Source organism: Lipotes vexillifer, unplaced genomic scaffold, assembly GCF_000442215.2.
Source record: "Lipotes vexillifer unplaced genomic scaffold, Lipotes_vexillifer_v1.1 scaffold1549, whole genome shotgun sequence".
NCBI lineage: Eukaryota > Metazoa > Chordata > Mammalia > Artiodactyla > Lipotidae > Lipotes > Lipotes vexillifer.
This window is the reverse complement of record NW_006771034.1, coordinates 1,766,531-1,777,714: the sequence shown is the minus strand read 5'-3', so window position 1 is coordinate 1,777,714 and position 11,184 is coordinate 1,766,531. Positions and strand designations below refer to the sequence as shown.

The following is an 11,184-nucleotide window of genomic DNA, read 5'->3' as shown; positions in this document are numbered from 1 at the left end:
TTTTTTTTTTTTTTTTTTTTTTTTTTTTTTTTGCGGTACGCGGGTCTCTCACTGTTGTGGCCTCTCCTGTTGCGGAGCACAGGCCCTGGACGCGGAGGCTTAGCGGCCATGGCTCACGGGCCCAGCCGCTCCGCGGCATGTGGGATCTTTCCGTACCGTGGCACGAACCCGCGTCCCCTGCATCGGCAGGCGGACTCTCAACTGCTGCGCCACCAGGGAAGACCTTTTTTTAAAATTAATTTATTTTTGGCTGCATTGGGTCTTCGTTGCTGCGCGCGGGCTTTTCTCTAGTTGCTTCGAGCGGGGGCTACTCCTCGTTGCGGTGCGTGGGCTTCGCATTGCGCTGGCTTCTCTTGTTAAAGAGCACGGGCTCTGGGTGCGTGGGCTTCAGCAGCTGTGGCTCATGGGCTCCAGAGCGCAGGCCCAGTAGTTGTGACGCACGGGCTTAGTTGCTCCGCGGCACGTGGGATCTTCCCGGACCAGGGTTCGAACCCGGGTCCTCTGCATTGGCAGGCGGATTCTTAACCACTGCGCCACCAGGGAAGCCCCTCTCACTATGTCTCTATTTCCACCTTCCACCTGTTTGTTCCTAGTTCCTTGACCATATACATCTCTGTTTTTGACTAACAGGATATGCTTAACTTTGTTATGTATCTCTGCCTTTATATATATATACATTGTATATATGCATTATATATATATATATATATATATGCTGTTTTTGTTTTTGCAATGAAGATCTTATTTCTCCTTGAATTTTATTTCATTTTTTGGTTTAATCCTTCCTTTCTAGTTGAATTAAGTACAGTTAGTAACTTCCATCTCTCATCTATCTTTCCATTTATTCTTTGATGTACGTATTCATCAAACATTTATCGAATGTATCCTGTGTGCCAGGTTCTTTGCATCTCCAGCATCTAGTAAAGATGAGTAGGAAGCAACCTAGAAGAGGCTTTGTTAGGGAAGGACGTGTACTTCTAAATAATTACACTTGCAAGATAGGATTAGGGGAGGAAAGGCACACTTTTCCTAGGAAGTAGCTGAATCTCGAAGGGTGTTTTGATCCCTTCAGTTCCTCTGTGCTCTTATGCCCCTTCTCCTCCCTGCTCTTTGGAGCAGTGTAGTCCCGTAAGTACCTTCCTCCCACCACTTGAGTTAATACGCACCACTGCACTGGCTTAGTTGGCGATGACACTTTTGGTGTGTTGTTCAGCAAGGTATGCAAATCTGTCTGTCTTGCCAAAGCCCAAGTTTCTGATTATTTCGAGGCATATTTAAAAAAAATTTCTCCTAACCCAGGCAGACTGATATTTTTGCTAAACCCATACACTGATGCTTAGAAGATTCACAGAATCTAAATTGGCTTTTCTCCTAACCCTTTTGTCTCTACTGTCAACATCCTTTGCTGATTCTTACCTCCTTGGTCTCCCTGTCATTCCAGTGCTGTCCCCCTTCTTCTCTCTGAACAGGATGAAATATAAGGCGGAGGCAGTGAACTGAATTGTGCATGAAGGAGAGCAATCAACAAGACAGGTGCAGCTCCATGATGTCTACCTGATGCCTGCTCTCACTATCAGTTTCATGAGCTGTGGCATTTCATTTACTTGCTGCCATAGTAACCAGGACTCCTGCCAATCTTCTTGTTTCCCATCTTTTATTCATCTGTAAGTGCATCTGGAGGGGAATGAGGAGGAAAGAAATGGAAATCTCCCAGTAAAAGGATTGTGGATTTTGGAATGTTCTCAGAATAGCAAACATGAGTACCTTAATTTTGGCATTTTCCCAGCTGTTCAGGCAGTATTAACCACAAGTAGTCACCTGTTGTGATTGTCATTTCACATTCAGGGAGGGCTCCATTATTACTGTGAGAAGAGTGGAGCATTTATGTTCCCTAAATTAGAGTTGAAGGAGATCATTGCTGAAAATCCTTTATAAACTACAGTTCAGCCAGAATCATTCATCTTTGGAGTGGTGAGAAGCTAGCCAGCTTCCTACTAGAATGTGGTTTTCACCTTTGTCCACACCTGGGGAGCTTTGAAAAATCCTAGTGCCCAAGATTTTTGAATCCCCAATAGACCAATAGAATCAGCATATCTGAGGATGAGACATAGGCATCTCATTTTAAAAGCTCCCCAGATGATTCTAATGTGCTCTAGAGGAATGCCTTGGTAATTCTGCCCTTTTCCTTTGACTTACCCGAATCACGAAGGGAATGGTTGGTTATATGCAAATGAGCCCCCACTTTTGGCCTTAAATGGCCTCTGAATGACATTCTTTGAGTTGAGACCTTGGAAAGAAGTGGGTTTATTAAGGAACAAAACTGCATTATGGTTGAACTACTCATGTTTACTGATAACCTAGGCACATAAGTAATTGACAACTAGTAAATTCACGTGAAGTTGGATCTCATGTAATCATGACTTCCTTCTTGCTCTGTGTTAGTTCTTTAAACATATTCATTTATAGCCTTTTGATACCAATGCCGGTACTTATGTCTCTGTGTGGACTAGCTGCAGGGGTCCCTTGGATGCCCATTGCATTTAAGGTAAGTCCAGTTTATGGTTTAAAGACATTCTGCCTACCTTGCAGCTGAAGTTACTTTACCAATCATCCTATTATTATTATTCTGCATCGGCAGGCGGACTCTCAGCCACTGCGCCACCAGGGAAGCCCCGTCCTGTTATTTTTATATTTGCAAATTCAGCCATGCTACGAACTGTGACTCTACTTGATTTGCACTTTGCTGTTGGCATGGCATTAATCTATGCTGAATCTGGCAGTCGTTGGACCCTTATTCCTCTGATTTTTTTTCTTCCATTCTTCCCTGGGTTCTTTTTATTTTCATCATATCGTCCAAAGAATACATTTTTGTGTCAGATTTCCCAGATCTCAAGAATCTTGAGTCTTGGCTACATGGCAATAGAATGGGCAGACTCCTCTTATTTTTCGCATCATCTTGCTTTCATTGGCTGTTGTGTTTTCAAGGCCACAGTTGGCCTTTTCCCATCACAACTCTTTGGTCTGCTCTGATTCTAGAATCAAAGATCAGAGATCTCTGGGCTCCTGACTTCGAGATTCCAGTTTTTCCTCTGATTCCCAAGAGACAGAGCAGCCAGTTGTAAGAGCTCATGATGCTGGAAATATAGCTTACAAGGCTCTTACAGTAACCGCTGTAAAGCTATCCATCTATACCTCCCTGATTATTACATTTTTTAAAACGTATATGGATATGGAATCAGTAGTATGGATATGGCATGAGTTCTAAATGCTGAGGCATAGTTTCAGGGCTTTGACACAGAATTCACAAACTGTGGCATCTAGTAAAATAGCAATTGGCATAGACTCGGGAAGAAATTCTTAAAACAGAACAAAACTGAATTCGCTCCCACCCCCACCCCAAAAGTTTTTAAATCACCTTTTCATTGCTCATTGTGAGAGAAATCAGATAATAAAGTGCAGAAAGAAGAGAATAAAATACTCCTCTCATCTTACTACCTAAGGAAAACTGGTATCGTTTAGCTGTATATTCATCCACACTTTTAAAATATATGTATCTTAGGTACTTTTTTTCTTTTGGAAAAAACTGGACTGACCCTACATGCTGGTTTTTTTTCTTTATTTTATTATTATAATATTTTCATGTCAGTATGTAAGGATCAGCATTCCTGTTGTTTTAATGGCTGCATAGTACTTGTTCAATCAGTAAAAATAATTTATTGAACCAGACTCCTATTAATGAAGAACTACATTTCCATTTATTCACTACCCTAATAATTTTGTGGTATTTTCATAGCTAAATCCTTGTGCGTGGGTATGACAGTTTTCATAGAGCAATTTCATAGAAGTGGCTGTAGCATTGAAGGCATACATATTTTAAACTAATATATATTGCCAAATTGCCCTCCAGAAAGTTTACATTTTTACCAAAAGTGTGTTTGAAGAAACTAAATCTTAACGTTCTGGGCAAAAAAAATATTGCCGCGAGTGGAAAAAAGCAATGGCTTCTACCTGTACCGAGTACAGTGTCCACATTGATTCTACCCCAAATATAAATTCCATCAGAACCTTCTTAATCCAGACCTGCTCTGAGAGGACCCTAACTAACGCTCCTTCTACCTCTTGAAGAGGTGTTCTTCAGCCTTTAGAGTCTGGCTGAGGTCTGCCATCTCCAAACCACCAGTCAGAAGTGTTTCACCCTCCCTTTATTAGTTACTTATGTGTGTCTGCATATCTACATCACAGACTTCTAAAGGGCAGGGACTTTGTGTTTCATATCCCCGTGGCTATCCTTTTGGAGGTGGATTTCACAGTGAGCAACTTGGAAATACTTGTCTTGAGGGAGGCACTTAGAGAGGAATGTTTGTGGATAGCTATTAGGTTGAGCCTTAAGAAATGGTCAACATTTGGACTGTTCTTGATCCTCCCAGATGGCAGTTTCATAAGGTTCAACCTATATTTCTGATACCCACAGAGTTTGGTATATTTATAAGAAACTCTCCCGTTTGTTCTCACTCCATTTCCAGATGTGGATGTATACACCTTCTCTTTTACAGCTGATTTATGCCATTAAGATTATTTTAAAATTGTTCTGCAGTGGAGAGTTCTAGATGCCCCCCCATAATTGTTTCTCATGAACATGAGTGTGTATATTGAATATCATATTCATGAGTGCTTTTCACTTAGTACATGCTTCAGCAACTCTTAGGGCTCTATTGCTTTAACGGTTAAATGACCACTTGATATGTCTGAACTGTGAATTTGCAGTATTTAACATTATTTTAAAATTTTGAGATATTTTCAGTTTGCAGAGTACACAACAGTGGCTTATAAAAAGAAACACGTTTTCACCTCATTAGAGTATTTGTTACTTTCCCAGTACACTTGATGTGTATTGGTTCCCATCTCTTCTCCTGTCCTCTCCCCCGCTTTTTAAAGTCTGTTAAGTCTTTGTTCATAGTTATTTTATATTTTTTTTAAAATAAATGGTTTAATGATTCATGGGCAGAGTAGTAGAGCAGTTAAAAGATCTCAAGTGTTTTCTATCGTTGACCTTTAAAAAATCTTTAAGAGTTACTTTTCTAGTCACTTACCTACAAGTTATATAGTGTATAATAGTTCATTATAGGTAAGTATAATCATGTTCCAGCAGGTATTTATGTATCTTTACTTTTTGTAGTGTTCTAGACTTGCCCTTACTGAATTTTATTCTAATTTTTAAAATAGCTTCTGTGCTTAGTAATTTTTATCCTTAATTACTGGGAGGACTGCAGCTCTTGATTCAATAAATTGTGGGGCAAAGAGGTTCTACTGAGTCATACAGATATTTGATAAAACAGTTCCCATGGAATCATTCCCAAAGTTGGGCTCTGTAGATGTTAGGCAGGGCTGGCACCTCACACATTTTGAGGTAGGTGGTGTCCATCCTCTGCTTCCAACTGAGGTCTGCTAGTGGCAGAGCTTTCCCTGCAAGCTGGTTCTTCTGTTGAAAGCTGTGCTCACAGATTTTCTTTTTCAAATTGCTGTGAGACTCTCAATGCAGAATTTCCAGGTCCATTCTATTTGGAAATGTAAATTTCAAGGAAATTTTCTTAAGGAGATTAACCTTGGAATTAAGATGCAGCGTTGGGTGGGAAAGGCTCTTACATTTACATTTTAACAGGTTTTGACAGTTTTCTGACCTGGCTCCACCTTCCCTAAATCCTACTTGCTCCTGGGAGTTGCACTACTCTTTGTAGAGTGAGAAGGGTGAGGTGTAGGTAGACGCTTCATGCCATTAAATGTTGTGGATTCTATGTGGTTTTCATTTCCTGGTGGGCCGTGAGGGTGTTGTTGTGATAGCTGGCTGCACCCGAGGGCCACTGGTTCAAAACTGTCTTTGCCAGAGAGTCTAATTTACAAGATAATTTTGTTGAAAAGCTTCTCTTCTGGGATGAAAATAAGTTTAATTAGATTAAACACTGGTCGTTGACCGATGGTGTTTATGATAGTCCCATGAATTCTTAGCTTATAAATAACCTTACTGAATGGGGATTTTATTTGAGGGGCAAGTAGAGATGTCCTTCCTTTTATTTTCCTCATCTCCTTGCTCTTTATTCTTTTTTATAGAAACTTTGCCCATTAGAATCCCTAGAACTGCAGTTTGCAAAATGTGATCTGTGGAGCTTTGGACTTCCCAGAGACCTTTTCAGGGGGTCACTGCAAAAGCAATAGTGGGTAAAACATCTGGTGCCTTCACATAAATCTAGGCACCACCACCAAACTTTACTAATAGTGTATTCCTCACCACCATGCAATTGTAGTGTTTGTAACAAGGCAGTTGCACTTCAGAATGTCCTTCAGAATGATGAGTGGTGCCAGAATAGTATTGGAATTTAATCTCCGCAGGGCCTTTAGAAGTCGAAAAGTCTAACTTCCCACCTGATACAAAGATTGAAATGACGGTCATCCCATATCTTTGCATTTCGAGTGATGGGAAGGTCAGTTCTTTACAAGGCAGCCTATTTCACTCTCATATAGCTGTAATTTTCAGAAGTGTGTTCTTGTTTATACATCAATGCTCTGTTTCTCTGTAATTTTTACCTTTTGATTCCAGTTTCTCAGTGTCCAATCCAAATAAAACATACCTATCTTTTACATAGTAGCCCTGAAAATATTTGAAGTTAGCTGTTGGGTTTTCCCAAAGCCTTCTTTTGTAGCCTGAACACCAGTAGGTCCAGTAATTAATAATAATAATATCAAAATTTGGTTTTAATTTTGTCTAGGATGAACTTTCTTTAAGTATTGTTTAGTGTAAATTCTTTGGATAGTATTATATCTTATCACAGATAATTAGAACAATCCAAGTTTAACATTTATGTTTATGTATGTTTGTACTTTATATTTCTGAAGTACATGAAATATTTCGTTTCACTTCTATTAGATGAATTCTGGATTCTTTTAAACCGTAGTATTGGTATTGACAGCGTTTTGGCACTACGTGAAATAAACAGAAAAACGCTAGTACTGTAATGTTGCTTCAGTATTATGGTCACTACCCTGATAGTGAGGTGTGTTGTATATGAAAAGTGGCTTCAAATTGTATTAGAGAAATGAGGAAACTTCCAGTCCCTCAGGGGGGAAAATGAGAGTAAGTAAGCAAGAGACCCTCTTGGGGAGGTACATTTGATAACGCTAATTTATTCAATGACCATTTCTAGCGCCCGCTCCATGATATGGACTCTTGTAGATTTGGGGAGTACAGTTGTGTACAAGATAGACAAAAGTGCTTGCTCTCCTGAAGCTTACATTCCCGTGGAGAAAGGATATTCATAAATTGCTGTGTAGAAGTAAATGAGAATGACATAAAGAGTCCCTGAGGTGGGCGGGGCACTTTGGGGTGATGAGAATATCAGAAGAAAAGAGAGAGACTTTTTAAAAACTTTGTGCCCCCAGGATATTTTGAGAATTGTGACATAAATGTTGTTTGTGAGAGGCTTATAGAGACAGAAAATTTGTTGAGAACCACTAATTTAGCACATGAGGAAACTGAGGCACAACTTTAAAATGGATAAATTTTAATAATTATTAAATTTAATAATTTAAAGAATGGCATAGCATTAGTGAAGGAGCTGCGACTGGAATCCAGGTTTCCTACTTCCCTTTCACATTTCATTCACTGTTTCTTTTCCATACTTTTTTTGTCTAAGAACATTTTTGGCTCTCCAGTCTGTGCTGTAACAGAATTGTGTTTCATTGACATATGGTGGGTTGGAGGAAAGTCTTAAGGAGCTGCTTTCAGATGGGGTGAGAGAAGCCTGTAAGGAGCACATGCGCACAACCTCTCTTAGAATAGTTGGAATTAAAGGGTTCAGAGACCTTGTAAATGAGAATTACGCCAGCAAGATCGTGTGCTTCCTGTAGACCATATGCTTTTACAAATTGAACATTGTGCTGTGTTGAGCAGAGCTTTTTTTTTTTTCTTTTGGAAGCCTAAAATTTTTATTTTAATAGACTTAGAAGTTTCACCAATGAGGGAAGTTGAAAGCCTGGATTGATTAGATTAGGAGCTTGGTGGGTGGAATGGTGATTTTGTAGAATCCCTTCTGAATCCTGTGGTGATTTAAAGAGTCAGGGTGATGTTCCTTATTAGGTTGGCGCCCTGTGTTTCTACCTGAGGACCCATCCCATGGGGAACTCACTGTCTGTAGCTCAGTGGCCCAGGCTCATGGTATTATCTGTGGTACATTTTAGGGTGAGTGGACTGAGGCCTTGCCAGCTTCCCTCAATCCATTACACAGTAGAGCAGAGGTTGGCCAGATAGTAACTAGTTTAGACTTTGAGGGCCATATAGTCTCTGCTGTAATTTCAAGTCGGCTTTTAGCATGAAAGCAGCCATGGACACTATGTAAATGCATGAGCTGGCTGTGTTCCAGTAAAACTTTATTTGCAAAAGGAGGTAGTTAGCTAGATTTGGCCCACAGGCCCTGGATTGCTGACCCTTGACTTAAGAGTGATGAAGTAGGTATATGGGACAAGTTGAGCAGCTCCCTTAATAAACAGGAAGTCTTTTAACCCCTCCTTCATCTTTCTAAACTTTTGGGTAATTTGAATTACAGTGAAATGAATGTGGCCATTCAAACAGTCTGCAATCTGACCTTGACATGCCGAAGTTAAAATGTGTTTTGATATTTCCCAAGTTACATTCTTGTTAGGTGGCCTTTCCCCTTTTTTGGACAGAAGCAAGTCTTTTATTATACAAGCTCTTACTTCAGAAGAGGATGCTCCATGTTTCATACTGTAAACTCTCCAGTTGGAATTTAAACAAGAGGCATTGAGATATATTCCTTTTTAATCAGGCAAAACTGAATTAAAATTTATGATTTGGGTAGCTAATCAGAAGACTGTAATCAAAGTGTGGTGGTGTGTGTGTGTGTTCTCCCTTACCCATTCTTTATTTGGATAGACTGTTCACCTACTTATCATAATTAATTGATTCAATATCGAGTCAAGAAATAGCATTTTTAATGAAATGAAACATTACCCAGCTGTTAGTAATGAGGTTTCTGCAAAATACTGAAACGTCTGTGAACTAATGAAATGTGAGAAGAATTTAGGCTCTGTTTGATTTAGAACTATATAAAAATATTTGTTTACAATCGTAAGGAGAAATTGCCATAGACTTTTTACCTAGTTAGTGTTAATGCAAAGAGATTTTGGCCCTTATTTTTGTTTTCAGGAAGTTTCTGTTTATCATAAGGCTGGTTAAATATATAAATACACGTAATTTTCAGTAGGAATTTAAAAAATCCCTAGTGGGCTACAATATGAAATAAAAGTAGAAATTTTATTTCTACACCTTAAACTAATACTTAGTGCATTCCCGGCATTTTAGCAGTATTTGTCAGAAAGAAAATATACAGGTATATAGTGGATTTTCTTCAGTTACTAGAGTGCACACTTAAAATTGTTCTGCAGTTTTCTTTTCATTTGATCCAAAATGAGCCACTGGAAGGTAGCCTTAAGTTCACTCCTGCATTGAAGATTTCTCTGCTTTTTGCATTTCTTCACTTACGTCTGAGGAGAAGTACTCTTTTCCTTGCCAGGGTGTCCTCTGGCCTCCTCCACCGATTTGACTTTTGTCAGTGTTCCTTTTCTTTGCATCAGGCTCTTCCACTTGTTAACTGCCATGTAATCTCAAGGTCATGACATCTGTCAGAGGCTCAGTTTCCAAATCTGTCAACCTTCTTGGCTCCTTTTTGTGTGTGTGGTGAAGATTAAATATGTACCAATAAAACACTAGATCTGTGTTGATCACGTAGCAGTTACGCAACAAATCATGTTGGCCATCGATGATGATGTTTAAAACATCCGACATTTTATCCTTCGACTGGTTCATTCCCCTTTAACTGCTAACTTCCTTGTGTTTTCTCTCTCCTCAAACAGTTGACTCAAATTTGTTTGCCCCTCGGGCTCTAGAGCTTTCTCTTTCTGTCACCTCTACCTTTGCAATCTAGCTTTTAGCCCCATCTTGCTAAGTGACCGTGCAGTCACTGTGCTGTGGTTTTTTCTTCATCTTCATCCTGTCATTCTGGAGGCTGCCTCTTTCCTTAGTTTCTGTGACAAGGCAGGTCTGGTTTTCCTTTTGCTGTTTGCTTCTCTGACTTTGAGTTCTCTTGTCAGCCCCCAAATGTTTGCACTCCCCCCAACCCCGACCCCGTTCTGTTGTTGGGCTCTTTTCTTCTCTCCCCGCCCCCTCCCTCAGTGCCCTCACTCCTCCCAGGGTTTCAGATAGCCCTTCTCTGCAGATGACTGTTAAATGTGTAATTCTAGCCTGCCCTGTTGTTTTGAGCTTAAGGTTTACATCTTGAGAGGTCAGCCTGGAGGAACTGTGGGCATCTCAGACTCAGCATGTCCTAAACCAGAGTCATCTTTTGTGTCCCCAGCCAGCTTGTCCAGATTTCCCTTTATCTGTTAATAATAACCCCATTCTCCCAGCCACCATGTTTGGTGCCCCTCTTTTGCCACGCCTCTCCCTCATTTTCCACATTCCGTTAGTGTGTCTTCTCAAGTTTACCCCTATAAATTGTCTTTTCTTCCAAAAGTTTTTGGTGTATACATGTGCATAGAGGGCTGTCTGGAAGGAAATTCACCAAAATATTTAAAGTCTTTTATCTCTGGATGATGAGATTTTGTATTGTTTCAATTTTGGTTTTTAGTAACAGGTATTGATTGTCTATATACTTGGACCCAACCTACGATCTTAACTTCTCAGTCCTCCTTGTCCTGTACTTCCATCAGATGGGACTCCTAGCTGTTTCCTCAATACTTTCTTGTCTCTGCTCTTTTACTCAGTGCCTGGTTTGTTTGTTCTTTGCATATCCCGTTGTCATTTTCCAGGGCTCCCCTCGAGACCGCTTTCTTTAATGGAACCCTTCTTCCAACTGAATGTGCTTTCTCTTTTCATGAGCTCTCTGGTCCCTATGTCACTTCCCGTGTTCTGCTTTCTGGCCTTCTTACATGGGTTTTTGAGTTCATGTCTTTATTAGATTGTAAGCTCCATGTGGGCAGAGATTGGGTCTTACTCATCCTTTCTCCCTTTTGGTTACAATCTCTCAGTTTTTCTTTGGGAGACAACCCCTTTTCCCACTGGCTGTCTATGGTTTTGGTGAGATGGTCAAAGTGTCCTGCCAAGAGGATGCTCTTTCC

The 11,184-nt window shown here is 40.1% G+C and overlaps 1 protein-coding gene across 1 annotated transcript in view; it reads left to right on the top strand.

Moving 5' to 3' along the window:
* The window catches only part of MRPS6 (mitochondrial ribosomal protein S6), a 65,727-nt gene that overhangs the window by 38,095 nt on the left and 16,448 nt on the right, over positions 1–11,184 (top strand). The gene's annotated exons all lie outside the window — the stretch shown is intronic.